We start from the raw sequence: 27,098 nt of genomic DNA on the forward strand, positions 1-27,098 counted from the left end.
CCTGCAGAGTGGCTTGTTTCCCCTCACAAAGTTTGGTAGTGCCTGGTGATTTTCTGGGGAGCCGGGCTCCAAATAGCACTTGTCACATCAAGTAAATGTATTGTGAGAAAAGGAAAGGCACGAGAATGAGAGGCTGAAAAGTGCTGCTTGGAATCAATGTTGGATTGTGGTTTGTTTTCGAAAGGCTTGTGTTTGAATGCAGCTGTGCTGCTTGTGTTTTGTCAAGTTGAGAAAGCAGAAATGTAGGCGAGGACGATGGTAAGGGACAGGTTGTAAAATACGGGTTTTGTGAGAAATATATGTGTATGAATGTTGGTTTCACTGCAGGGATGCTCAACTTTATGACTGACACTGCCTGAAAAGTCATAGAAGAAGAGCGAATGGTGCGTGTTTTGTGTTTGCATGGGAGGAATCAGTGCCAGGCAGCTCAGTAAGGGTACAGATTTTGGAGGACACGCTTGTAGCATTGCACAGTCAGGATGGCCGAGTGGTCTAAGGCGCCAGACTCAAGGACTGTTTATCCTTACCTTACTAAAGGTTGGTGAATTCTGGTCCCTTTCTAGGGGCGTGGGTTCAAATCCCACTTCTGACATTAGCTTTTTTTAATCCACGCAAATGCCGTCAGCGTCAAACTGCCTGCTCAACTCTGCTTCAATTTGCATGTGGCCGCTTCAAGTGCCTCAGCGGTATTGCCATTTGCCCACAAAAGCGAATTAGATCAGTACTTGAAGGGAAAAAATTTGACGGGCAATGTGGAAAGGGCAACGGATTGGGACTAATTGGACAGCTCTTTCAAAGAGCCGGCACAGGCACGATGGTCCGAATGGCCACCCTTGTGCTGTACCTACTATGATACTATGAAATGAAAGGCACCACTCACACAATGACTTCTTTTCCTCACAAAACTTGCCACATTCTAACTTTTTCCTCAGCGATAAGATTTCAAATCACACTTCTCCTTTCCCACACAAAAAAGGCAGCACACACAGAAAATTACATTCTTACCCTACCTCCATTGCTGCATTCCACATTGCTTTCTAGTATTGTGGCTTTCAATCCCACTGCAGACAGTGGTGTTACTCAGATAAAAGGGCACCAGAGTCATAGAATGAAACTTCTTCCACACAAAGGCTGCTGATTCTGCTCCGTTACTCAGGGAATTACTTCCAATGCTACTTCTGACATTAACAGTTTGCCAGAAAAAGACAGCAGAGCCAAGCAATTCAGTCATCAGCACGTAAAAGTTGCCAGAGTTCATGACTTTGTAGGCCGGGCCGTTCAGGTGGCAGTGCTCAGATTAATGCTTAAGGCCAAGGGCACAAGACCTGCAGAGTGGCTTGTTTCCCCTCACAAAGTTTGGTAGTGCCTGGTGATTTTCTGGGGAGCCGGGCTCCAAATAGCACTTGTCACATCAAGTAAATGTATTGTGAGAAAAGGAAAGGCACGAGAATGAGAGGCTGAAAAGTGCTGCTTGGAATCAATGTTGGATTGTGGTTTGTTTTCGAAAGGCTTGTGTTTGAATGCAGCTGTGCTGCTTGTGTTTTGTCAAGTTGAGAAAGCAGAAATGTAGGCGAGGACGATGGTAAGGGACAGGTTGTAAAATACGGGTTTTGTGAGAAATATATGTGTATGAATGTTGGTTTCACTGCAGGGATGCTCAACTTTATGACTGACACTGCCTTAAAAGTCATAGAAGAAGAGCGAATGGTGCGTGTTTTGTGTTTGCATGGGAGGAATCAGTGCCAGGCAGCTCAGTAAGGGTACAGATTTTGGAGGACACGCTTGTAGCATTGCACAGTCAGGATGGCCGAGTGGTCTAAGGCGCCAGACTCAAGGACTGTTTATCCTTACCTTACTAAAGGTTGGTGAATTCTGGTCCCTTTCTAGGGGCGTGGGTTCAAATCCCACTTCTGACATTAGCTTTTTTTAATCCACGCAAATGCCGTCAGCGTCAAACTGCCTGCTCAACTCTGCTTCAATTTGCATGTGGCCGCTTCAAGTGCCTCAGCGGTATTGCCATTTGCCCACAAAAGCGAATTAGATCAGTACTTGAAGGGAAAAAATTTGACGGGCAATGTGGAAAGGGCAACGGATTGGGACTAATTGGACAGCTCTTTCAAAGAGCCGGCACAGGCACGATGGTCCGAATGGCCACCCTTGTGCTGTACCTACTATGATACTATGAAATGAAAGGCACCACTCACACAATGACTTCTTTTCCTCACAAAACTTGCCACATTCTAACTTTTTCCTCAGCGATAAGATTTCAAATCACACTTCTCCTTTCCCACACAAAAAAGGCAGCACACACAGAAAATTACATTCTTACCCTACCTCCATTGCTGCATTCCACATTGCTTTCTAGTATTGTGGCTTTCAATCCCACTGCAGACAGTGGTGTTACTCAGATAAAAGGGCACCAGAGTCATAGAATGAAACTTCTTCCACACAAAGGCTGCTGATTCTGCTCCGTTACTCAGGGAATTACTTCCAATGCTACTTCTGACATTAACAGTTTGCCAGAAAAAGACAGCAGAGCCAAGCAATTCAGTCATCAGCACGTAAAAGTTGCCAGAGTTCATGACTTTGTAGGCCGGGCCGTTCAGGTGGCAGTGCTCAGATTAATGCTTAAGGCCAAGGGCACAAGACCTGCAGAGTGGCTTGTTTCCCCTCACAAAGTTTGGTAGTGCCTGGTGATTTTCTGGGGAGCCGGGCTCCAAATAGCACTTGTCACATCAAGTAAATGTATTGTGAGAAAAGGAAAGGCACGAGAATGAGAGGCTGAAAAGTGCTGCTTGGAATCAATGTTGGATTGTGGTTTGTTTTCGAAAGGCTTGTGTTTGAATGCAGCTGTGCTGCTTGTGTTTTGTCAAGTTGAGAAAGCAGAAATGTAGGCGAGGACGATGGTAAGGGACAGGTTGTAAAATACGGGTTTTGTGAGAAATATATGTGTATGAATGTTGGTTTCACTGCAGGGATGCTCAACTTTATGACTGACACTGCCTGAAAAGTCATAGAAGAAGAGCGAATGGTGCGTGTTTTGTGTTTGCATGGGAGGAATCAGTGCCAGGCAGCTCAGTAAGGGTACAGATTTTGGAGGACACGCTTGTAGCATTGCACAGTCAGGATGGCCGAGTGGTCTAAGGCGCCAGACTCAAGGACTGTTTATCCTTACCTTACTAAAGGTTGGTGAATTCTGGTCCCTTTCTAGGGGCGTGGGTTCAAATCCCACTTCTGACATCAGCTTTTTTTAATCCACGCAAATGCCGTCAGCGTCAAACTGCCTGCTCAACTCTGCTTCAATTTGCATGTGGCCGCTTCAAGTGCCTCAGCGGTATTGCCATTTGCCCACAAAAGCGAATTAGATCAGTACTTGAAGGGAAAAAATTTGACGGGCAACGGATTGGGACTAATTGGACAGCTCTTTCAAAGAGCCGGCACAGGCACGATGGTCCGAATGGCCACCCTTGTGCTGTACCTACTATGATACTATGAAATGAAAGGCACCACTCACACAATGACTTCTTTTCCTCACAAAACTTGCCACATTCTAACTTTTTCCTCAGCGATAAGATTTCAAATCACACTTCTCCTTTCCCACACAAAAAAGGCAGCACACACAGAAAATTACATTCTTACCCTACCTCCATTGCTGCATTCCACATTGCTTTCTAGTATTGTGGCTTTCAATCCCACTGCAGACAGTGGTGTTACTCAGATAAAAGGGCACCAGAGTCATAGAATGAAACTTCTTCCACACAAAGGCTGCTGATTCTGCTCCGTTACTCAGGGAATTACTTCCAATGCTACTTCTGACATTAACAGTTTGCCAGAAAAAGACAGCAGAGCCAAGCAATTCAATCATCAGCACGTAAAAGTTGCCAGAGTTCATGACTTTGTAGGCCGGGCCGTTCAGGTGGCAGTGCTCAGATTAATGCTTAAGGCCAAGGGCACAAGACCTGCAGAGTGGCTTGTTTCCCCTCACAAAGTTTGGTAGTGCCTGGTGATTTTCTGGGGAGCCGGGCTCCAAATAGCACTTGTCACATCAAGTAAATGTATTGTGAGAAAAGGAAAGGCACGAGAATGAGAGGCTGAAAAGTGCTGCTTGGAATCAATGTTGGATTGTGGTTTGTTTTCGAAAGGCTTGTGTTTGAATGCAGCTGTGCTGCTTGTGTTTTGTCAAGTTGAGAAAGCAGAAATGTAGGCGAGGACGATGGTAAGGGACAGGTTGTAAAATACGGGTTTTGTGAGAAATATATGTGTATGAATGTTGGTTTCACTGCAGGGATGCTCAACTTTATGACTGACACTGCCTGAAAAGTCATAGAAGAAGAGCGAATGGTGCGTGTTTTGTGTTTGCATGGGAGGAATCAGTGCCAGGCAGCTCAGTAAGGGTACAGATTTTGGAGGACACGCTTGTAGCATTGCACAGTCAGGATGGCCGAGTGGTCTAAGGCACCAGACTCAAGGACTGTTTATCCTTACCTTACTAAAGGTTGGTGAATTCTGGTCCCTTTCTAGGGGCGTGGGTTCAAATCCCACTTCTGACATTAGCTTTTTTTAATCCACGCAAATGCCGTCAGCGTCAAACTGCCTGCTCAACTCTGCTTCAATTTGCATGTGGCCGCTTCAAGTGCCTCAGCGGTATTGCCATTTGCCCACAAAAGCGAATTAGATCAGTACTTGAAGGGAAAAAATTTGACGGGCAATGTGGAAAGGGCAACGGATTGGGACTAATTGGACAGCTCTTTCAAAGAGCCGGCACAGGCACGATGGTCCGAATGGCCACCCTTGTGCTGTACCTACTATGATACTATGAAATGAAAGGCACCACTCACACAATGACTTCTTTTCCTCACAAAACTTGCCACATTCTAACTTTTTCCTCAGCGATAAGATTTCAAATCACACTTCTCCTTTCCCACACAAAAAAGGCAGCACACACAGAAAATTACATTCTTACCCTACCTCCATTGCTGCATTCCACATTGCTTTCTAGTATTGTGGCTTTCAATCCCACTGCAGACAGTGGTGTTACTCAGATAAAAGGGCACCAGAGTCATAGAATGAAACTTCTTCCACACAAAGGCTGCTGATTCTGCTCCGTTACTCAGGGAATTACTTCCAATGCTACTTCTGACATTAACAGTTTGCCAGAAAAAGACAGCAGAGCCAAGCAATTCAATCATCAGCACGTAAAAGTTGCCAGAGTTCATGACTTTGTAGGCCGGGCCGTTCAGGTGGCAGTGCTCAGATTAATGCTTAAGGCCAAGGGCACAAGACCTGCAGAGTGGCTTGTTTCCCCTCACAAAGTTTGGTAGTGCCTGGTGATTTTCTGGGGAGCCGGGCTCCAAATAGCACTTGTCACATCAAGTAAATGTATTGTGAGAAAAGGAAAGGCACGAGAATGAGAGGCTGAAAAGTGCTGCTTGGAATCAATGTTGGATTGTGGTTTGTTTTCGAAAGGCTTGTGTTTGAATGCAGCTGTGCTGCTTGTGTTTTGTCAAGTTGAGAAAGCAGAAATGTAGGCGAGGACGATGGTAAGGGACAGGTTGTAAAATACGGGTTTTGTGAGAAATATATGTGTATGAATGTTGGTTTCACTGCAGGGATGCTCAACTTTATGACTGACACTGCCTGAAAAGTCATAGAAGAAGAGCGAATGGTGCGTGTTTTGTGTTTGCATGGGAGGAATCAGTGCCAGGCAGCTCAGTAAGGGTACAGATTTTGGAGGACACGCTTGTAGCATTGCACAGTCAGGATGGCCGAGTGGTCTAAGGCGCCAGACTCAAGGACTGTTTATCCTTACCTTACTAAAGGTTGGTGAATTCTGGTCCCTTTCTAGGGGCGTGGGTTCAAATCCCACTTCTGACATTAGCTTTTTTTAATCCACGCAAATGCCGTCAGCGTCAAACTGCCTGCTCAACTCTGCTTCAATTTGCATGTGGCCGCTTCAAGTGCCTCAGCGGTATTGCCATTTGCCCACAAAAGCGAATTAGATCAGTACTTGAAGGGAAAAAATTTGACGGGCAATGTGGAAAGGGCAACGGATTGGGACTAATTGGACAGCTCTTTCAAAGAGCCGGCACAGGCACGATGGTCCGAATGGCCACCCTTGTGCTGTACCTACTATGATACTATGAAATGAAAGGCACCACTCACACAATGATTTCTTTTCCTCACAAAACTTGCCACATTCTAACTTTTTCCTCAGCGATAAGATTTCAAATCACACTTCTCCTTTCCCACACAAAAAAGGCAGCACACACAGAAAATTACATTCTTACCCTACCTCCATTGCTGCATTCCACATTGCTTTCTAGTATTGTGGCTTTCAATCCCACTGCAGACAGTGGTGTTACTCAGATAAAAGGGCACCAGAGTCATAGAATGAAACTTCTTCCACACAAAGGCTGCTGATTCTGCTCCGTTACTCAGGGAATTACTTCCAATGCTACTTCTGACATTAACAGTTTGCCAGAAAAAGACAGCAGAGCCAAGCAATTCAGTCATCAGCACGTAAAAGTTGCCAGAGTTCATGACTTTGTAGGCCGGGCCGTTCAGGTGGCAGTGCTCAGATTAATGCTTAAGGCCAAGGGCACAAGACCTGCAGAGTGGCTTGTTTCCCCTCACAAAGTTTGGTAGTGCCTGGTGATTTTCTGGGGAGCCGGGCTCCAAATAGCACTTGTCACATCAAGTAAATGTATTGTGAGAAAAGGAAAGGCACGAGAATGAGAGGCTGAAAAGTGCTGCTTGGAATCAATGTTGGATTGTGGTTTGTTTTCGAAAGGCTTGTGTTTGAATGCAGCTGTGCTGCTTGTGTTTTGTCAAGTTGAGAAAGCAGAAATGTAGGCGAGGACGATGGTAAGGGACAGGTTGTAAAATACGGGTTTTGTGAGAAATATATGTGTATGAATGTTGGTTTCACTGCAGGGATGCTCAACTTTATGACTGACACTGCCTGAAAAGTCATAGAAGAAGAGCGAATGGTGCGTGTTTTGTGTTTGCATGGGAGGAATCAGTGCCAGGCAGCTCAGTAAGGGTACAGATTTTGGAGGACACGCTTGTAGCATTGCACAGTCAGGATGGCCGAGTGGTCTAAGGCACCAGACTCAAGGACTGTTTATCCTTACCTTACTAAAGGTTGGTGAATTCTGGTCCCTTTCTAGGGGCGTGGGTTCAAATCCCACTTCTGACATTAGATTTTTTTAATCCACGCAAATGCCGTCAGCGTCAAACTGCCTGCTCAACTCTGCTTCAATTTGCATGTGGCCGCTTCAAGTGCCTCAGCGGTATTGCCATTTGCCCACAAAAGCGAATTAGATCAGTACTTGAAGGGAAAAAATTTGACGGGCAATGTGGAAAGGGCAACGGATTGGGACTAATTGGACAGCTCTTTCAAAGAGCCGGCACAGGCACGATGGTCCGAATGGCCACCCTTGTGCTGTACCTACTATGATACTATGAAATGAAAGGCACCACTCACACAATGACTTCTTTTCCTCACAAAACTTGCCACATTCTAACTTTTTCCTCAGCGATAAGATTTCAAATCACACTTCTCCTTTCCCACACAAAAAAGGCAGCACACACAGAAAATTACATTCTTACCCTACCTCCATTGCTGCATTCCACATTGCTTTCTAGTATTGTGGCTTTCAATCCCACTGCAGACAGTGGTGTTACTCAGATAAAAGGGCACCAGAGTCATAGAATGAAACTTCTTCCACACAAAGGCTGCTGATTCTGCTCCGTTACTCAGGGAATTACTTCCAATGCTACTTCTGACATTAACAGTTTGCCAGAAAAAGACAGCAGAGCCAAGCAATTCAATCATCAGCACGTAAAAGTTGCCAGAGTTCATGACTTTGTAGGCCGGGCCGTTCAGGTGGCAGTGCTCAGATTAATGCTTAAGGCCAAGGGCACAAGACCTGCAGAGTGGCTTGTTTCCCCTCACAAAGTTTGGTAGTGCCTGGTGATTTTCTGGGGAGCCGGGCTCCAAATAGCACTTGTCACATCAAGTAAATGTATTGTGAGAAAAGGAAAGGCACGAGAATGAGAGGCTGAAAAGTGCTGCTTGGAATCAATGTTGGATTGTGGTTTGTTTTCGAAAGGCTTGTGTTTGAATGCAGCTGTGCTGCTTGTGTTTTGTCAAGTTGAGAAAGCAGAAATGTAGGCGAGGACGATGGTAAGGGACAGGTTGTAAAATACGGGTTTTGTGAGAAATATATGTGTATGAATGTTGGTTTCACTGCAGGGATGCTCAACTTTATGACTGACACTGCCTGAAAAGTCATAGAAGAAGAGCGAATGGTGCGTGTTTTGTGTTTGCATGGGAGGAATCAGTGCCAGGCAGCTCAGTAAGGGTACAGATTTTGGAGGACACGCTTGTAGCATTGCACAGTCAGGATGGCCGAGTGGTCTAAGGCGCCAGACTCAAGGACTGTTTATCCTTACCTTACTAAAGGTTGGTGAATTCTGGTCCCTTTCTAGGGGCGTGGGTTCAAATCCCACTTCTGACATTAGCTTTTTTTAATCCACGCAAATGCCGTCAGCGTCAAACTGCCTGCTCAACTCTGCTTCAATTTGCATGTGGCCGCTTCAAGTGCCTCAGCGGTATTGCCATTTGCCCACAAAAGCGAATTAGATCAGTACTTGAAGGGAAAAAATTTGACGGGCAATGTGGAAAGGGCAACGGATTGGGACTAATTGGACAGCTCTTTCAAAGAGCCGGCACAGGCACGATGGTCCGAATGGCCACCCTTGTGCTGTACCTACTATGATACTATGAAATGAAAGGCACCACTCACACAATGATTTCTTTTCCTCACAAAACTTGCCACATTCTAACTTTTTCCTCAGCGATAAGATTTCAAATCACACTTCTCCTTTCCCACACAAAAAAGGCAGCACACACAGAAAATTACATTCTTACCCTACCTCCATTGCTGCATTCCACATTGCTTTCTAGTATTGTGGCTTTCAATCCCACTGCAGACAGTGGTGTTACTCAGATAAAAGGGCACCAGAGTCATAGAATGAAACTTCTTCCACACAAAGGCTGCTGATTCTGCTCCGTTACTCAGGGAATTACTTCCAATGCTACTTCTGACATTAACAGTTTGCCAGAAAAAGACAGCAGAGCCAAGCAATTCAGTCATCAGCACGTAAAAGTTGCCAGAGTTCATGACTTTGTAGGCCGGGCCGTTCAGGTGGCAGTGCTCAGATTAATGCTTAAGGCCAAGGGCACAAGACCTGCAGAGTGGCTTGTTTCCCCTCACAAAGTTTGGTAGTGCCTGGTGATTTTCTGGGGAGCCGGGCTCCAAATAGCACTTGTCACATCAAGTAAATGTATTGTGAGAAAAGGAAAGGCACGAGAATGAGAGGCTGAAAAGTGCTGCTTGGAATCAATGTTGGATTGTGGTTTGTTTTCGAAAGGCTTGTGTTTGAATGCAGCTGTGCTGCTTGTGTTTTGTCAAGTTGAGAAAGCAGAAATGTAGGCGAGGACGATGGTAAGGGACAGGTTGTAAAATACGGGTTTTGTGAGAAATATATGTGTATGAATGTTGGTTTCACTGCAGGGATGCTCAACTTTATGACTGACACTGCCTGAAAAGTCATAGAAGAAGAGCGAATGGTGCGTGTTTTGTGTTTGCATGGGAGGAATCAGTGCCAGGCAGCTCAGTAAGGGTACAGATTTTGGAGGACACGCTTGTAGCATTGCACAGTCAGGATGGCTGAGTGGTCTAAGGCGCCAGACTCAAGGACTGTTTATCCTTACCTTACTAAAGGGTGGTGAATTCTGGTCCCTTTCTAGGGGCGTGGGTTCAAATCCCACTTCTGACATTAGCTTTTTTTAATCCACGCAAATGCCGTCAGCGTCAAACTGCCTGCTCAACTCTGCTTCAATTTGCATGTGGCCGCTTCAAGTACCTCAGCGGTATTGCCATTTGCCCACAAAAGCGAATTAGATCAGTACTTGAAGGGAAAAAATTTGACGGGCAATGTGGAAAGGGCAACGGATTGGGACTAATTGGACAGCTCTTTCAAAGAGCCGGCACAGGCACGATGGTCCGAATGGCCACCCTTGTGCTGTACCTACTATGATACTATGAAATGAAAGGCACCACTCACACAATGACTTCTTTTCCTCACAAAACTTGCCACATTCTAACTTTTTCCTCAGCGATAAGATTTCAAATCACACTTCTCCTTTCCCACACAAAAAAGGCAGCACACACAGAAAATTACATTCTTACCCTACCTCCATTGCTGCATTCCACATTGCTTTCTAGTATTGTGGCTTTCAATCCCACTGCAGACAGTGGTGTTACTCAGATAAAAGGGCACCAGAGTCATAGAATGAAACTTCTTCCACACAAAGGCTGCTGATTCTGCTCCGTTACTCAGGGAATTACTTCCAATGCTACTTCTGACATTAACAGTTTGCCAGAAAAAGACAGCAGAGCCAAGCAATTCAGTCATCAGCACGTAAAAGTTGCCAGAGTTCATGACTTTGTAGGCCGGGCCGTTCAGGTGGCAGTGCTCAGATTAATGCTTAAGGCCAAGGGCACAAGACCTGCAGAGTGGCTTGTTTCCCCTCACAAAGTTTGGTAGTGCCTGGTGATTTTCTGGGGAGCCGGGCTCCAAATAGCACTTGTCACATCAAGTAAATGTATTGTGAGAAAAGGAAAGGCACGAGAATGAGAGGCTGAAAAGTGCTGCTTGGAATCAATGTTGGATTGTGGTTTGTTTTTGAAAGGCTTGTGTTTGAATGCAGCTGTGCTGCTTGTGTTTTGTCAAGTTGAGAAAGCAGAAATGTAGGCGAGGACGATGGTAAGGGACAGGTTGTAAAATACGGGTTTTGTGAGAAATATATGTGTATGAATGTTGGTTTCACTGCAGGGATGCTCAACTTTATGACTGACACTGCCTGAAAAGTCATAGAAGAAGAGCGAATGGTGCGTGTTTTGTGTTTGCATGGGAGGAATCAGTGCCAGGCAGCTCAGTAAGGGTACAGATTTTGGAGGACACGCTTGTAGCATTGCACAGTCAGGATGGCCGAGTGGTCTAAGGCGCCAGACTCAAGGACTGTTTATCCTTCCCTTACTAAAGGTTGGTGAATTCTGGTCCCTTTCTAGGGGCGTGGGTTCAAATCCCACTTCTGACATTAGCTTTTTTTAATCCACGCAAATGCCGTCAGCGTCAAACTGCCTGCTCAACTCTGCTTCAATTTGCATGTGGCCGCTTCAAGTGCCTCAGCGGTATTGCCATTTGCCCACAAAAGTGAATTAGATCAGTACTTGAAGGGAAAAAATTTGACGGGCAATGTGGAAAGGGCAACGGATTGGGACTAATTGGACAGCTCTTTCAAAGAGCCGGCACAGGCACGATGGTCCGAATGGCCACCCTTGTGCTGTACCTACTATGATACTATGAAATGAAAGGCACCACTCACACAATGACTTCTTTTCCTCACAAAACTTGCCACATTCTAACTTTTTCCTCAGCGATAAGATTTCAAATCACACTTCTCCTTTCCCACACAAAAAAGGCAGCACACACAGAAAATTACATTCTTACCCTACCTCCATTGCTGCATTCCACATTGCTTTCTAGTATTGTGGCTTTCAATCCCACTGCAGACAGTGGTGTTACTCAGATAAAAGGGCACCAGAGTCATAGAATGAAACTTCTTCCACACAAATGCTGCTGATTCTGCTCCGTTACTCAGGGAATTACTTCCAATGCTACTTCTGACATTAACAGTTTGCCAGAAAAAGACAGCAGAGCCAAGCAATTCAGTCATCAGCACGTAAAAGTTGCCAGAGTTCATGACTTTGTAGGCCGGGCCGTTCAGGTGGCAGTGCTCAGATTAATGCTTAAGGCCAAGGGCACAAGACCTGCAGAGTGGCTTGTTTCCCCTCACAAAGTTTGGTAGTGCCTGGTGATTTTCTGGGGAGCCGGGCTCCAAATAGCACTTGTCACATCAAGTAAATGTATTGTGAGAAAAGGAAAGGCACGAGAATGAGAGGCTGAAAAGTGCTGCTTGGAATCAATGTTGGATTGTGGTTTGTTTTCGAAAGGCTTGTGTTTGAATGCAGCTGTGCTGCTTGTGTTTTGTCAAGTTGAGAAAGCAGAAATGTAGGCGAGGACGATGGTAAGGGACAGGTTGTAAAATACGGGTTTTGTGAGAAATATATGTGTATGAATGTTGGTTTCACTGCAGGGATGCTCAACTTTATGACTGACACTGCCTGAAAAGTCATAGAAGAAGAGCGAATGGTGCGTGTTTTGTGTTTGCATGGGAGGAATCAGTGCCAGGCAGCTCAGTAAGGGTACAGATTTTGGAGGACACGCTTGTAGCATTGCACAGTCAGGATGGCCGAGTGGTCTAAGGCGCCAGACTCAAGGACTGTTTATCCTTACCTTACTAAAGGTTGGTGAATTCTGGTCCCTTTCCAGGGGCGTGGGTTCAAATCCCACTTCTGACATTAGCTATTTTTAATCCACGCAAATGCCGTCAGCGTCAAACAGCCTGCTCAACTCTGCTTCAATTTGCATGTGGCCGCTTCAAGTACCTCAGCGGTATTGCCATTTGCCCACAAAAGCGAATTAGATCAGTACTTGAAGGGAAAAAATTTGACGGGCAATGTGGAAAGGGCAACGGAATGGGACTAATTGGACAGCTCTTTCAAAGAGCCGGCACAGGCACGATGGTCCGAATGGCCACCCTTGTGCTGTACCTACTATGATACTATGAAATGAAAGGCACCACTCACACAATGACTTCTTTTCCTCACAAAACTTGCCACATTCTAACTCTTGCCTCAGCAATAAGATTTCAAATCACACTTCTCCTTTCCCACACAAAAAAGGCAGCACACACAGAAAATTACATTCTTACCCTACCTCCATTGCTGCATTCCACATTGCTTTCTAGTATTGTGGCTTTCAATCCCACTGCAGACAGTGGTGTTACTCAGATAAAAGGGCACCAGAGTCATAGAATGAAACTTCTTCCACACAAAGGCTGCTGATTCTGCTCCGTTACTCAGGGAATTACTTCCAATGCTACTTCTGACATTAACAGTTTGCCAGAAAAAGACAGCAGAGCCAAGCAATTCAGTCATCAGCACGTAAAAGTTGCCAGAGTTCATGACTAGTCGGCCGGGCCGTTCAGGTGGCAGTGCTCAGATCAATGCTTAAGGCCAAGGGCACAAGACCTGCAGAGTGGCTTGTTTCCCCTCACAAAGTTTGGTAGTGCCTGGTGATTTTCTGGGGAGCCGGGCTCCAAATAGCACTTGTCACATCAAGTAAATGTATTGTGAGAAAAGGAAAGGCACGAGAATGAGAGGCTGAAAAGTGCTGCTTGGAATCAATGTTGGATTGTGGTTTGTTTTCGAAAGGCTTGTGTTTGAATGCAGCTGTGCTGCTTGTGTTTTGTCAAGTTGAGAAAGCAGAAATGTAGGCGAGGACGATGGTAAGGGACAGGTTGTAAAATACGGGTTTTGTGAGAAATATATGTGTATGAATGTTGGTTTCACTGCAGGGATGCTCAACTTTATGACTGACACTGCCTGAAAAGTCATAGAAGAAGAGCGAATGGTGCGTGTTTTGTGTTTGCATGGGAGGAATCAGTGCCAGGCAGCTCAGTAAGGGTACAGATTTTGGAGGACACGCTTGTAGCATTGCACAGTCAGGATGGCTGAGTGGTCTAAGGCGCCAGACTCAAGGACTGTTTATCCTTACCTTACTAAAGGGTGGTGAATTCTGGTCCCTTTCTAGGGGCGTGGGTTCAAATCCCACTTCTGACATTAGCTTTTTTTAATCCACGCAAATGCCGTCAGCGTCAAACTGCCTGCTCAACTCTGCTTCAATTTGCATGTGGCCGCTTCAAGTACCTCAGCGGTATTGCCATTTGCCCACAAAAGCGAATTAGATCAGTACTTGAAGGGAAAAAATTTGACGGGCAATGTGGAAAGGGCAACGGATTGGGACTAATTGGACAGCTCTTTCAAAGAGCCGGCACAGGCACGATGGTCCGAATGGCCACCCTTGTGCTGTACCTACTATGATACTATGAAATGAAAGGCACCACTCACACAATGACTTCTTTTCCTCACAAAACTTGCCACATTCTAACTTTTTCCTCAGCGATAAGATTTCAAATCACACTTCTCCTTTCCCACACAAAAAAGGCAGCACACACAGAAAATTACATTCTTACCCTACCTCCATTGCTGCATTCCACATTGCTTTCTAGTATTGTGGCTTTCAATCCCACTGCAGACAGTGGTGTTACTCAGATAAAAGGGCACCAGAGTCATAGAATGAAACTTCTTCCACACAAAGGCTGCTGATTCTGCTCCGTTACTCAGGGAATTACTTCCAATGCTACTTCTGACATTAACAGTTTGCCAGAAAAAGACAGCAGAGCCAAGCAATTCAGTCATCAGCACGTAAAAGTTGCCAGAGTTCATGACTTTGTAGGCCGGGCCGTTCAGGTGGCAGTGCTCAGATTAATGCTTAAGGCCAAGGGCACAAGACCTGCAGAGTGGCTTGTTTCCCCTCACAAAGTTTGGTAGTGCCTGGTGATTTTCTGGGGAGCCGGGCTCCAAATAGCACTTGTCACATCAAGTAAATGTATTGTGAGAAAAGGAAAGGCACGAGAATGAGAGGCTGAAAAGTGCTGCTTGGAATCAATGTTGGATTGTGGTTTGTTTTCGAAAGGCTTGTGTTTGAATGCAGCTGTGCTGCTTGTGTTTTGTCAAGTTGAGAAAGCAGAAATGTAGGCGAGGACGATGGTAAGGGACAGGTTGTAAAATACGGGTTTTGTGAGAAATATATGTGTATGAATGTTGGTTTCACTGCAGGGATGCTCAACTTTATGACTGACACTGCCTGAAAAGTCATAGAAGAAGAGCGAATGGTGCGTGTTTTGTGTTTGCATGGGAGGAATCAGTGCCAGGCAGCTCAGTAAGGGTACAGATTTTGGAGGACACGCTTGTAGCATTGCACAGTCAGGATGGCCGAGTGGTCTAAGGCGCCAGACTCAAGGACTGTTTATCCTTACCTTACTAAAGGTTGGTGAATTCTGGTCCCTTTCCAGGGGCGTGGGTTCAAATCCCACTTCTGACATTAGCTATTTTTAATCCACGCAAATGCCGTCAGCGTCAAACAGCCTGCTCAACTCTGCTTCAATTTGCATGTGGCCGCTTCAAGTACCTCAGCGGTATTGCCATTTGCCCACAAAAGCGAATTAGATCAGTACTTGAAGGGAAAAAATTTGACAGGCAATGTGGAAAGGGCAACGGAATGGGACTAATTGGACAGCTCTTTCAAAGAGCCGGCACAGGCACGATGGTCCGAATGGCCACCCTTGTGCTGTACCTACTATGATACTATGAAATGAAAGGCACCACTCACACAATGACTTCTTTTCCTCACAAAACTTGCCACATTCTAACTCTTTCCTCAGCGATAAGATTTCAAATCACACTTCTCCTTTCCCACACAAAAAAGGCAGCACACACAGAAAATTACATTCTTACCCTACCTCCATTGCTGCATTCCACATTGCTTTCTAGTATTGTGGCTTTCAATCCCACTGCAGACAGTGGTGTTACTCAGATAAAAGGGCACCAGAGTCATAGAATGAAACTTCTTCCACACAAAGGCTGCTGATTCTGCTCCGTTACTCAGGGAATTACTTCCAATGCTACTTCTGACATTAACAGTTTGCCAGAAAAAGACAGCAGAGCCAAGCAATTCAGTCATCAGCACGTAAAAGTTGCCAGAGTTCATGACTTTGTAGGCCGGGCCGTTCAGGTGGCAGTGCTCAGATTAATGCTTAAGGCCAAGGGCACAAGACCTGCAGAGTGGCTTGTTTCCCCTCACAAAGTTTGGTAGTGCCTGGTGATTTTCTGGGGAGCCGGGCTCCAAATAGCACTTGTCACATCAAGTAAATGTATTGTGAGAAAAGGAAAGGCACGAGAATGAGAGGCTGAAAAGTGCTGCTTGGAATCAATGTTGGATTGTGGTTTGTTTTCGAAAGGCTTGTGTTTGAATGCAGCTGTGCTGCTTGTGTTTTGTCAAGTTGAGAAAGCAGAAATGTAGGCGAGGACGATGGTAAGGGACAGGTTGTAAAATACGGGTTTTGTGAGAAATATATGTGTATGAATGTTGGTTTCACTGCAGGGATGCTCAACTTTATGACTGACACTGCCTGAAAAGTCATAGAAGAAGAGCGAATGGTGCGTGTTTTGTGTTTGCATGGGAGGAATCAGTGCCAGGCAGCTCAGTAAGGGTACAGATTTTGGAGGACACGCTTGTAGCATTGCACAGTCAGGATGGCCGAGTGGTCTAAGGCGCCAGACTCAAGGACTGTTTATCCTTACCTTACGAAAGGTTGGTGAATTCTGGTCCCTTTCTAGGGGCGTGGGTTCAAATCCCACTTCTGACATTAGCTTTTTTTAATCCACGCAAATGCCGTCAGCGTCAAACAGCCTGCTCAACTCTGCTTCAATTTGCATGTGGCCGCTTCAAGTGCCTCAGCGGTATTGCCATTTGCCCACAAAAGCGAATTAGATCAGTACTTGAAGGGAAAAAATTTGACGGGCAATGTGGAAAGGGCAACGGATTGGGACTAATTGGACAGCTCTTTCAAAGAGCCGTCACAGGCACGATGGTCCGAATGGCCACCCTCTTACTGTACCTACTATGATACTATGAAATGAAAGGCACCACTCACACAATGACTTCTTTTCCTCACAAAACTTGCCACATTCTAACTCTTTCCTCAGCGAAAAGATTTCAAATCACACTTCTCCTTTCCCACACAAAAAAGGCAGCACACACAGAAAATTACATTCTTACCCTACCTCCATTGCTGCATTCCACATTGCTTTCTAGTATTGTGGCTTTCAATCCCACTGCAGACAGTGGTGTTACTCAGATAAAAGGGCACCAGAGTCATAGAATGAAACTTCTTCCACACAAAGGCTGCTGATTCTGCTCCGTTACTCAGGGAATTACTTCCAATGCTACTTCTGACATTAACAGTTTGCCAGAAAAAGACAGCAGAGCCAAGCAATTCAGTCATCAGCACGTAAAAGTTGCCAGAGTTCATGACTTTGTAGGCCGGGCCGTTCAGGTGGCAGTGCTCAGATTAATGCTTAAGGCCAAGGGCACAAGACCTGCAGAGTGGCTTGTTTCCCCTCACAAAGTTTGGTAGTGCCTGGTGATTTTCTGGGGAGCCGGGCTCCAAATAGCACTTGTCACATCAAGTAAATGTATTGTGAGAAAAGGAAAGGCACGAGAATGAGAGGCTGAAAAGTGCTGCTTGGAATCAATGTTGGATTGTGGTTTGTTTTCGAAAGGCTTGTGTTTGAATGCAGCTGTGCTGCTTGTGTTTTGTCAAGTTGAGAAAGCAGAAATGTAGGCGAGGACGATGGTAAGGGACAGGTTGTAAAATACGGGTTTTGTGAGAAATATATGTGTATGAATGTTGGTTTCACTGCAGGGATGCTCAACTTTATGACTGACACTGCCTGAAAAGTCATAGAAGAAGAGCGAATGGTGCGTGTTTTGTGTTTGCATGGGAGGAATCAGTGCCAGGCAGCTCAGTAAGGGTACAGATTTTGGAGGACACGCTTGTAGCATTGCACAGTCAGGATGGCCGAGTGGTCTAAGGCGCCAGACTCAAGGACTGTTTATCCTTACCTTACTAAAGGTTGGTGAATTCTGGTTCCTTTCTAGGGGCGTGGGTTCAAATCCCACTTCTGACATTAGCTTTTTTTAATCCACGCAAATGCCGTCAGCGTCAAACAGCCTGCTCAACTCTGCTTCAATTTGCATGTGGCCGCTTCAAGTGCCTCAGCGGTATTGCCATTTGCCCACAAAAGCGAATTAGATCAGTACTTGAAGGGAAAAAATTTGACGGGCAATGTGGAAAGGGCAACGGATTGGGACTAATTGGACAGCTCTTTCAAAGAGCCGGCACAGGCACGATGGTCCGAATGGCCACCCTTGTGCTGTACCTACTATGATACTATGAAATGAAAGGCACCACTCACACAATGACTTCTTTTCCTCACAAAACTTGCCACATTCTAACTTTTTCCTCAGGAAATTCTAACTTTTTCAAATCACACTTCTCCTTTCCCACACAAAAAAGGCAGCACACACAGAAAATTACATTCTTACCCTACCTCCATTGCTGCATTCCACATTGCTTTCTAGTATTGTGGCTTTCAATCCCACTGCAGACAGTGGTGTTACTCAGATAAAAGGGCACCAGAGTCATAGAATGAAACTTCTTCCACACAAAGGCTGCTGATTCTGCTCCGTTACTCAGGGAATTACTTCCAATGCTACTTCTGACATTAACAGTTTGCCAGAAAAAGACAGCAGAGCCAAGCAATTCAGTCATCAGCACGTAAAAGTTGCCAGAGTTCATGACTTTGTAGGCCGGGCCGTTCAGGTGGCAGTGCTCAGATTAATGCTTAAGGCCAAGGGCACAAGACCTGCAGAGTGGCTTGTTTCCCCTCACAAAGTTTGGTAGTGCCTGGTGATTTTCTGGGGAGCCGGGCTCCAAATAGCACTTGTCACATCAAGTAAATGTATTGTGAGAAAAGGAAAGGCACGAGAATGAGAGGCTGAAAAGTGCTGCTTGGAATCAATGTTGGATTGTGGTTTGTTTTCGAAAGGCTTGTGTTTGAATGCAGCTGTGCTGCTTGTGTTTTGTCAAGTTGAGAAAGCAGAAATGTAGGCGAGGACGATGGTAAGGGACAGGTTGTAAAATACGGGTTTTGTGAGAAATATATGTGTATGAATGTTGGTTTCACTGCAGGGATGCTCAACTTTATGACTGACACTGCCTGAAAAGTCATAGAAGAAGAGCGAATGGTGCGTGTTTTGTGTTTGCATGGGAGGAATCAGTGCCAGGCAGCTCAGTAAGGGTACAGATTTTGGAGGACACGCTTGTAGCATTGCACAGTCAGGATGGCCGAGTGGTCTAAGGCGCCAGACTCAAGGACTGTTTATCCTTACCTTACTAAAGGTTGGTGAATTCTGGTCCCTTTCTAGGGGCGTGGGTTCAAATCCCACTTCTGACATTAGCTTTTTTTAATCCACGCAAATGCCGTCCGCATCAAACAGCCTGCTCAACTCTGCTTCAATTTGCATGTGGCCGCTTCAAGTACCTCAGCGGTATTGCCATTTGCCCACAAAAGCGAATTAGATCAGTACTTGAAGGGAAAAAATTTGACGGGCAATGTGGAAAGGGCAACGGAATGGGACTAATTGGACAGCTCTTTCAAAGAGCCGGCACAGGCACGATGGTCCGAATGGCCACCCTTGTGCTGTACCTACTATGATACTATGAAATGAAAGGCACCACTCACACAATGACTTCTTTTCCTCACAAAACTTGCCACATTCTAACTCTTTCCTCAGCGATAAGATTTCAAATCACACTTCTCCTTTCCCACACAAAAAAGGCAGCACATACAGAAAATTACATTCTTACCCTACCTCCATTGCTGCATTCCACATTGCTTTCTAGTATTGTGGCTTTCAATCCCACTGCAGACAGTGGTGTTACTCAGATAAAAGGGCACCAGAGTCATAGAATGAAACTTCTTCCACACAAAGGCTGCTGATTCTGCTCCGTTACTCAGGGAATTACTTCCAATGCTACTTCTGACATTAACAGTTTGCCAGAAAAAGACAGCAGAGCCAAGCAATTCAGTCATCAGCACGTAAAAGTTGCCAGAGTTCATGACTTTGTAGGCCGGGTCGTTCAGGTGGCAGTGCTCAGATTAATGCTTAAGGCCAAGGGCACAAGACCTGCAGAGTGGCTTGTTTCCCCTCACAAAGTTTGGTAGTGCCTGGTGATTTTCTGGGGAGCCGGGCTCCAAATAGCACTTGTCACATCAAGTAAATGTATTGTGAGAAAAGGAAAGGCACGAGAATGAGAGGCTGAAAAGTGCTGCTTGGAATCAATGTTGGATTGTGGTTTGTTTTCGAAAGGCTTGTGTTTGAATGCAGCTGTGCTGCTTGTGTTTTGTCAAGTTGAGAAAGCAGAAATGTAGGCGAGGACGATGGTAAGGGACAGGTTGTAAAATACGGGTTTTGTGAGAAATATATGTGTATGAATGTTGGTTTCACTGCAGGGATGCTCAACTTTATGACTGACACTGCCTGAAAAGTCATAGAAGAAGAGCGAATGGTGCGTGTTTTGTGTTTGCATGGGAGGAATCAGTGCCAGGCAGCTCAGTAAGGGTACAGATTTTGGAGGACACGCTTGTAGCATTGCACAGTCAGGATGGCCGAGTGGTCTAAGGCGCCAGACTCAAGGACTGTTTATCGCTGACCTTACTAAAGGTTGGTGAATTCTGGTCCCTTTCGAGGGGCGTGGGTTCAAATCCCACTTCTGACATTAGCTTTTTTTAATCCACGCAAATGCCGTCAGCGTCAAACAGCCTGCTCAACTCTGCTTCAATTTGCATGTGGCCGCTTCAAGTGCCTCAGCGGTATTGCCATTTGCCCACAAAAGCGAATTAGATCAGTACTTGAAGGGAAAAAATTTGACGGGCAATGTGGAAAGGGCAACGGATTGGGACTAATTGGACAGCTCTTTCAAAGAGCCGGCACAGGCACGATGGTCCGAATGGCCACCCTTGTGCTGTACCTACTATGATACTATGAAATGAAAGGCACCACTCACACAATGACTTCTTTTCCTCACAAAACTTGCCACATTCTAACTCTTTCCTCAGCGATAAGATTTCAAATCACACTTCTCCTTTCCCACACAAAAAAGGCAGCACACACAGAAAATTACATTCTTACCCTACCTCCATTGCTGCATTCCACATTGCTTTCTAGTATTGTGGCTTTCAATCCCACTGCAGACAGTGGTGTTACTCAGATAAAAGGGCACCAGAGTCATAGAATGAAACTTCTTCCACACAAAGGCTGCTGATTCTGCTCCGTTACTCAGGGAATTACTTCCAATGCTACTTCTGACATTAACAGTTTGCCAGAAAAAGACAGCAGAGCCAAGCAATTCAGTCATCAGCACGTAAAAGTTGCCAGAGTTCATGACTTTGTAGGCCGGGCCGTTCAGGTGGCAGTGCTCAGATTAATGCTTAAGGCCAAGGGCACAAGACCTGCAGAGTGGCTTGTTTCCCCTCACAAAGTTTGGTAGTGCCTGGTGATTTTCTGGGGAGCCGGGCTCCAAATAGCACTTGTCACATCAAGTAAATGTATTGTGAGAAAAGGAAAGGCACGAGAATGAGAGGCTGAAAAGTGCTGCTTGGAATCAATGTTGGATTGTGGTTTGTTTTCGAAAGGCTTGTGTTTGAATGCAGCTGTGCTGCTTGTGTTTTGTCAAGTTGAGAAAGCAGAAATGTAGGCGAGGACGATGGTAAGGGACAGGTTGTAAAATACGGGTTTTGTGAGAAATATATGTGTATGAATGTTGGTTTCACTGCAGGGATGCTCAACTTTATGAATGACACTGCCTGAAAAGTCATAGAAGAAGAGCGAATGGTGCGTGTTTTGTGTTTGCATGGGAGGAATCAGTGCCAGGCAGCTCAGTAAGGGTACAGATTTTGGAGGACACGCTTGTAGCATTGCACAGTCAGGATGGCCGAGTGGTCTAAGGCGCCAGACTCAAGGACTGTTTATCCTTACCTTACTAAAGGTTGGTGAATTCTGGTCCCTTTCTAGGGGCGTGGGTTCAAATCCCACTTCTGACATTAGCTTTTTTTAATCCACGCAAATGCCGTCAGCGTCAAACAGCCTGCTCAACTCTGCTTCAATTTGCATGTGGCCGCTTCAAGTACCTCAGCGGTATTGCCATTTGCCCACAAAAGCGAATTAGATCAGTACTTGAAGGGAAAAAATTTGACGGGCAATGTGGAAAGGGCAACGGATTGGGACTAATTGGACAGCTCTTTCAAAGAGCCGGCACAGGCACGATGGTCCGAATGGCCACCCTTGTGCTGTACCTACTATGATACTATGAAATGAAAGGCACCACTCACACAATGACTTCTTTTCCTCACAAAACTTGCCACATTCTAACTTTTTCCTCAGGAAATTCTAACTTTTTCAAATCACACTTCTCCTTTCCCACACAAAAAAGGCAGCACACACAGAAAATTACATTCTTACCCTACCTCCATTGCTGCATTCCACATTGCTTTCTAGTATTGTGGCTTTCAATCCCACTGCAGACAGTGGTGTTACTCAGATAAAAGGGCACCAGAGTCATAGAATGAAACTTCTTCCACACAAAGGCTGCTGATTCTGCTCCGTTACTCAGGGAATTACTTCCAATGCTACTTCTGACATTAACAGTTTGCCAGAAAAAGACAGCAGAGCCAAGCAATTCAGTCATCAGCACGTAAAAGTTGCCAGAGTTCATGACTTTGTAGGCCGGGCCGTTCAGGTGGCAGTGCTCAGATTAATGCTTAAGGCCAAGGGCACAAGACCTGCAGAGTGGCTTGTTTCCCCTCACAAAGTTTGGTAGTGCCTGGTGATTTTCTGGGGAGCCGGGCTCCAAATAGCACTTGTCACATCAAGTAAATGTATTGTGAGAAAAGGAAAGGCACGAGAATGAGAGGCTGAAAAGTGCTGCTTGGAATCAATGTTGGATTGTGGTTTGTTTTCGAAAGGCTTGTGTTTGAATGCAGCTGTGCTGCTTGTGTTTTGTCAAGTTGAGAAAGCAGAAATGTAGGCGAGGACGATGGTAAGGGACAGGTTGTAAAATACGGGTTTTGTGAGAAATATATGTGTATGAATGTTGGTTTCACTGCAGGGATGCTCAACTTTATGACTGACACTGCCTGAAAAGTCATAGAAGAAGAGCGAATGGTGCGTGTTTTGTGTTTGCATGGGAGGAATCAGTGCCAGGCAGCTCAGTAAGGGTACAGATTTTGGAGGACACGCTTGTAGCATTGCACAGTCAGGATGGCCGAGTGGTCTAAGGCGCCAGACTCAAAGACTGTTTATCCTTACCTTACTAAAGGTTGGTGAATTCTGGTCCCTTCCTAGGGGCGTGGGTTCAAATCCCACTTCTGACATTAGCTTTTTTTAATCCACGCAAATGCCGTCAGCGTCAAACAGCCTGCTCAACTCTGCTTCAATTTGCATGTGGCCGCTTCAAGTGCCTCAGCGGTATTGCCATTTGCCCACAAAAGCGAATTAGATCAGTACTTGAAGGGAAAAAATTTGACGGGCAATGTGGAAAGGGCAACGGATTGGGACTAATTGGACAGCTCTTTCAAAGAGCCGGCACAGGCACGATGGTCCGAATGGCCACCCTTGTGCTGTACCTACTATGATACTATGAAATGAAAGGCACCACTCACACAATGACTTCTTTTCCTCACAAAACTTGCCACATTCTAACTTTATCCTCAGCGATAAGATTTCAAATCACACTTCTCCTTTCCCACACAAAAAAGGCAGCACACACAGAAAATTACATTCTTACCCTACCTCCATTGCTGCATTCCACATTGTTTTCTAGTATTGTGGCTTTCAATCCCACTGCAGACAGTGGTGTTACTCAGATAAAAGGGCACCAGAGTCATAGAATGAAACTTCTTCCAAACAAAGGCTGCTGATTCTGCTCCGTTACTCAGGGAATTACTTCCAATGCTACTTCTGACATTAACAGTTTGCCAAAAAAAGACAGCAGAGCCAAGCAATTCAGTCATCAGCACGTAAAAGTTGCCAGAGTTCATGACTTTGTAGGCCGGGCCGTTCAGGTGGCAGTGCTCAGATTAATGCTTAAGGCCAAGGGCACAAGACCTGCAGAGTGGCTTGTTTCCCCTCACAAAGTTTGGTAGTGCCTGGTGATTTTCTGGGGAGCCGGGCTCCAAATAGCACTTGTCACATCAAGTAAATGTATTGTGAGAAAAGGAAAGGCACGAGAATGAGAGGCTGAAAAGTGCTGCTTGGAATCAATGTTGGATTGTGGTTTGTTTTCGAAAGGCTTGTGTTTGAATGCAGCTGTGCTGCTTGTGTTTTGTCAAGTTGAGAAAGCAGAAATGTAGGCGAGGACGATGGTAAGGGACAGGTTGTAAAATACGGGTTTTGTGAGAAATATATGTGTATGAATGTTGGTTTCACTGCAGGGATGCTCAACTTTATGACTGACACTGCCTGAAAAGTCATAGAAGAAGAGCGAATGGTGCGTGTTTTGTGTTTGCATGGGAGGAATCAGTGCCAGGCAGCTCAGTAAGGGTACAGATTTTGGAGGACACGCTTGTAGCATTGCATAGTCAGGATGGCCGAGTGGTCTAAGGCGCCAGACTCAAGGACTGTTTATTCTTACCTTACTAAAGGTCGGTGAATTCTGGTCCCTTTCTAGGGGCGTGGGTTCAAATCCCACTTCTGACATTAGCTTTTTTTAATCGACGCAAATGCCGTCCGCGTCAAACTGCCTGCTCAACTCTGCTTCAATTTGCATGTGGCCGCTTCAAGTGCCTCAGCGGTATTGCCATTTGCCCACAAAAGCGAATTAGATCAGTACTTGAAGGGAAAAAATTTGACGGGCAATGTGGAAAGGGCAACGGAATGGGACTAATTGGACAGCTCTTTCAAAGAGCCGGCACAGGCACGATGGTCCGAATGGCCACCCTTGTGCTGTACCTACTATGATACTATGAAATGAAAGGCACCACTCACACAATGACTTCTTTTCCTCACAAAACTTGCCACATTCTAACTCTTTCCTCAGTGATAAGATTTCAAATCACACTTCTCCTTTCCCACACAAAAAAGGCAGCACACACAGAAAATTACATTCTTACCCTACCTCCATTGCTGCATTCCACATTGTTTTCTAGTATTGTGGCTTTCAATCCCACTGCAGACAGTGGTGTTACTCAGATAAAAGGGCACCAGAGTCATAGAATGAAACTTCTTCCACACAAAGGCTGCTGATTCTGCTCCGTGACTCAGGGAATTACTTCCAATGCTACTTCTGACATTAACAGTTTGCCAGAAAAAGACAGCAGAGCCAAGCAATTCAGTCATCAGCACGTAAAAGTTGCCAGAGTTCATGACTTTGTAGGCCGGGCCGTTCAGGTGGCAGTGCTCAGATTAATGCTTAAGGCCAAGGGCACAAGACCTGCAGAGTGGCTTGTTTCCCCTCACAAAGTTTGGTAGTGCCTGGTGATTTTCTGGGGAGCCGGGCTCCAAATAGCACTTGTCACATCAAGTAAATGTATTGTGAGAAAAGGAAAGGCACGAGAATGAGAGGCTGAAAAGTGCTGCTTGGAATCAATGCTGGATTGTGGTTTGTTTTCGAAAGGCTTGTGTTTGAATGCAGCTGTGCTGCTTGTGTTTTGTCAAGTTGAGAAAGCAGAAATGTAGGCGAGGACGATGGTAAGGGACAGGTTGTAAAATACGGGTTTTGTGAGAAATATATGTGTATGAATGTTGGTTTCACTGCAGGGATGCTCAACTTTATGACTGACACTGCCTGAAAAGTCATAGAAGAAGAGCGAATGGTGCGTGTTTTGTGTTTGCATGGGAGGAATCAGTGCCAGGCAGCTCAGTAAGGGTACAGATTTTGGAGGACACGCTTGTAGCATTGCATAGTCAGGATGGCCGAGTGGTCTAAGGCGCCAGACTCAAAGACTGTTTATCCTTACCTTACTAAAGGTTGGTGAATTCTGGTCCCTTTCTAGGGGCGTGGGTTCAAATCCCACTTCTGACATTAGCTTTTTTTAATCCACGCAAATGCCGTCAGCGTCAAACAGCCTGCTCAACTCTGCTTCAATTTGCATGTGGCCGCTTCAAGTGCCTCAGCGGTATTGCCATTTGCCCACAAAAGCGAATTAGATCAGTACTTGAAGGGAAAAAATTTGACGGGCAATGTGGAAAGGGCAACGGATTGGGACTAATTGGACAGCTCTTTCAAAGAGCCGGCACAGGCACGATGGTCCGAATGGCCACCCTTGTGCTGTACCTACTATGATACTATGAAATGAAAGGCACCACTCACACAATGACTTCTTTTCCTCACAAAACTTGCCACATTCTAACTTTTTCCTCAGCGATAAGATTTCAAATCACACTTCTCCTTTCCCACACAAAAAAGGCAGCACACACAGAAAATTACATTCTTACCCTACCTCCATTGCTGCATTCCACATTGCATTCTAGTATTGTGGCTTTCAATCCCACTGCAGACAGTGGTGTTACTCAGATAAAAGGGCACCAGAGTCATAGAATGAAACTTCTTCCACACAAAGGCTGCTGATTCTGCTCCGTTACTCAGGGAATTACTTCCAATGCTACTTCTGACATTAACAGTTTGCCAGAAAAAGACAGCAGAGCCAAGCAATTCAGTCATCAGCACGTAAAAGTTGCCAGAGTTCATGACTTTGTAGGCCGGGTCGTTCAGGTGGCAGTGCTCAGATTAATGCTTAAGGCCAAGGGCACAAGACCTGCAGAGTGGCTTGTTTCCCCTCACAAAGTTTGGTAGTGCCTGGTGATTTTCTGGGGAGCCGGGCTCCAAATAGCACTTGTCACATCAAGTAAATGTATTGTGAGAAAAGGAAAGGCACGAGAATGAGAGGCTGAAAAGTGCTGCTTGGAATCAATGTTGGATTGTGGTTTGTTTTCGAAAGGCTTGTGTTTGAATGCAGCTGTGCTGCTTGTGTTTTGTCAAGTTGAGAAAGCAGAAATGTAGGCGAGGACGATGGTAAGGGACAGGTTGTAAAATACGGGTTTTGTGAGAAATATATGTGTATGAATGTTGGTTTCAACGCAGGGATGCTCAACTTTATGACTGACACTGCCTGAAAAGTCATAGAAGAAGAGCGAATGGTGCGTGTTTTGTGTTTGCATGGGAGGAATCAGTGCCAGGCAGCTCAGTAAGGGTACAGATTTTGGAGGACACGCTTGTAGCATTGCACAGTCAGGATGGCCGAGTGGTCTAAGGCGCCAGACTCAAGGACTGTTTATCCTTACCTTACTAAAGGTTGGTGAATTCTGGTCCCTTTCTAGGGGCGTGGGTTCAAATCCCACTTCTGACATTAGCTTTTTTTAATCCACGCAAATGCCGT

The 27,098-nt window shown here is 45.5% G+C and overlaps 21 non-coding genes across 21 annotated transcripts; all 21 read left to right on the forward strand.

Annotated features, from left to right (window-relative positions):
* Positions 1-473: 473 nt before the first annotated feature.
* On the forward strand, positions 474-592 carry trnal-caa (transfer RNA leucine (anticodon CAA)). Its single transcript has 2 exons — positions 474-511; positions 547-592. It is a non-coding gene; the product is annotated as a tRNA-Leu (tRNA).
* Positions 593-1,797: 1,205 nt separating this feature from the next.
* trnal-caa (transfer RNA leucine (anticodon CAA)) lies at positions 1,798-1,916 on the forward strand. The gene is made up of 2 exons: positions 1,798-1,835; positions 1,871-1,916. It is a non-coding gene; the product is annotated as a tRNA-Leu (tRNA).
* Positions 1,917-3,121: 1,205 nt separating this feature from the next.
* Positions 3,122-3,240, forward strand: trnal-caa (transfer RNA leucine (anticodon CAA)). The gene is made up of 2 exons: positions 3,122-3,159; positions 3,195-3,240. It is a non-coding gene; the product is annotated as a tRNA-Leu (tRNA).
* Positions 3,241-4,431: 1,191 nt separating this feature from the next.
* Positions 4,432-4,550, forward strand: trnal-caa (transfer RNA leucine (anticodon CAA)). Its single transcript has 2 exons — positions 4,432-4,469; positions 4,505-4,550. It is a non-coding gene; the product is annotated as a tRNA-Leu (tRNA).
* A 1,205-nt stretch (positions 4,551-5,755) lies between these two features.
* On the forward strand, positions 5,756-5,874 carry trnal-caa (transfer RNA leucine (anticodon CAA)). Its single transcript has 2 exons — positions 5,756-5,793; positions 5,829-5,874. It is a non-coding gene; the product is annotated as a tRNA-Leu (tRNA).
* A 1,205-nt stretch (positions 5,875-7,079) lies between these two features.
* On the forward strand, positions 7,080-7,198 carry trnal-caa (transfer RNA leucine (anticodon CAA)). The gene is made up of 2 exons: positions 7,080-7,117; positions 7,153-7,198. It is a non-coding gene; the product is annotated as a tRNA-Leu (tRNA).
* Positions 7,199-8,403: 1,205 nt separating this feature from the next.
* trnal-caa (transfer RNA leucine (anticodon CAA)) lies at positions 8,404-8,522 on the forward strand. Its single transcript has 2 exons — positions 8,404-8,441; positions 8,477-8,522. It is a non-coding gene; the product is annotated as a tRNA-Leu (tRNA).
* Positions 8,523-9,727: 1,205 nt separating this feature from the next.
* On the forward strand, positions 9,728-9,846 carry trnal-caa (transfer RNA leucine (anticodon CAA)). Its single transcript has 2 exons — positions 9,728-9,765; positions 9,801-9,846. It is a non-coding gene; the product is annotated as a tRNA-Leu (tRNA).
* A 1,205-nt stretch (positions 9,847-11,051) lies between these two features.
* On the forward strand, positions 11,052-11,170 carry trnal-caa (transfer RNA leucine (anticodon CAA)). Its single transcript has 2 exons — positions 11,052-11,089; positions 11,125-11,170. It is a non-coding gene; the product is annotated as a tRNA-Leu (tRNA).
* Positions 11,171-12,375: 1,205 nt separating this feature from the next.
* Positions 12,376-12,494, forward strand: trnal-caa (transfer RNA leucine (anticodon CAA)). The gene is made up of 2 exons: positions 12,376-12,413; positions 12,449-12,494. It is a non-coding gene; the product is annotated as a tRNA-Leu (tRNA).
* A 1,204-nt stretch (positions 12,495-13,698) lies between these two features.
* trnal-caa (transfer RNA leucine (anticodon CAA)) lies at positions 13,699-13,817 on the forward strand. Its single transcript has 2 exons — positions 13,699-13,736; positions 13,772-13,817. It is a non-coding gene; the product is annotated as a tRNA-Leu (tRNA).
* Positions 13,818-15,022: 1,205 nt separating this feature from the next.
* trnal-caa (transfer RNA leucine (anticodon CAA)) lies at positions 15,023-15,141 on the forward strand. Its single transcript has 2 exons — positions 15,023-15,060; positions 15,096-15,141. It is a non-coding gene; the product is annotated as a tRNA-Leu (tRNA).
* Positions 15,142-16,346: 1,205 nt separating this feature from the next.
* On the forward strand, positions 16,347-16,465 carry trnal-caa (transfer RNA leucine (anticodon CAA)). Its single transcript has 2 exons — positions 16,347-16,384; positions 16,420-16,465. It is a non-coding gene; the product is annotated as a tRNA-Leu (tRNA).
* Positions 16,466-17,670: 1,205 nt separating this feature from the next.
* trnal-caa (transfer RNA leucine (anticodon CAA)) lies at positions 17,671-17,789 on the forward strand. Its single transcript has 2 exons — positions 17,671-17,708; positions 17,744-17,789. It is a non-coding gene; the product is annotated as a tRNA-Leu (tRNA).
* Positions 17,790-18,999: 1,210 nt separating this feature from the next.
* On the forward strand, positions 19,000-19,118 carry trnal-caa (transfer RNA leucine (anticodon CAA)). The gene is made up of 2 exons: positions 19,000-19,037; positions 19,073-19,118. It is a non-coding gene; the product is annotated as a tRNA-Leu (tRNA).
* A 1,205-nt stretch (positions 19,119-20,323) lies between these two features.
* On the forward strand, positions 20,324-20,443 carry trnal-caa (transfer RNA leucine (anticodon CAA)). Its single transcript has 2 exons — positions 20,324-20,361; positions 20,398-20,443. It is a non-coding gene; the product is annotated as a tRNA-Leu (tRNA).
* Positions 20,444-21,648: 1,205 nt separating this feature from the next.
* Positions 21,649-21,767, forward strand: trnal-caa (transfer RNA leucine (anticodon CAA)). Its single transcript has 2 exons — positions 21,649-21,686; positions 21,722-21,767. It is a non-coding gene; the product is annotated as a tRNA-Leu (tRNA).
* Positions 21,768-22,977: 1,210 nt separating this feature from the next.
* trnal-caa (transfer RNA leucine (anticodon CAA)) lies at positions 22,978-23,096 on the forward strand. Its single transcript has 2 exons — positions 22,978-23,015; positions 23,051-23,096. It is a non-coding gene; the product is annotated as a tRNA-Leu (tRNA).
* A 1,205-nt stretch (positions 23,097-24,301) lies between these two features.
* On the forward strand, positions 24,302-24,420 carry trnal-caa (transfer RNA leucine (anticodon CAA)). Its single transcript has 2 exons — positions 24,302-24,339; positions 24,375-24,420. It is a non-coding gene; the product is annotated as a tRNA-Leu (tRNA).
* Positions 24,421-25,625: 1,205 nt separating this feature from the next.
* Positions 25,626-25,744, forward strand: trnal-caa (transfer RNA leucine (anticodon CAA)). The gene is made up of 2 exons: positions 25,626-25,663; positions 25,699-25,744. It is a non-coding gene; the product is annotated as a tRNA-Leu (tRNA).
* A 1,205-nt stretch (positions 25,745-26,949) lies between these two features.
* Positions 26,950-27,068, forward strand: trnal-caa (transfer RNA leucine (anticodon CAA)). Its single transcript has 2 exons — positions 26,950-26,987; positions 27,023-27,068. It is a non-coding gene; the product is annotated as a tRNA-Leu (tRNA).
* The last annotated feature ends 30 nt before the right edge of the window (positions 27,069-27,098 follow it).

Source organism: Heptranchias perlo, chromosome 13 (genome assembly GCF_035084215.1).
Source record: "Heptranchias perlo isolate sHepPer1 chromosome 13, sHepPer1.hap1, whole genome shotgun sequence".
NCBI classification, from domain to species: domain Eukaryota; kingdom Metazoa; phylum Chordata; class Chondrichthyes; order Hexanchiformes; family Hexanchidae; genus Heptranchias; species Heptranchias perlo.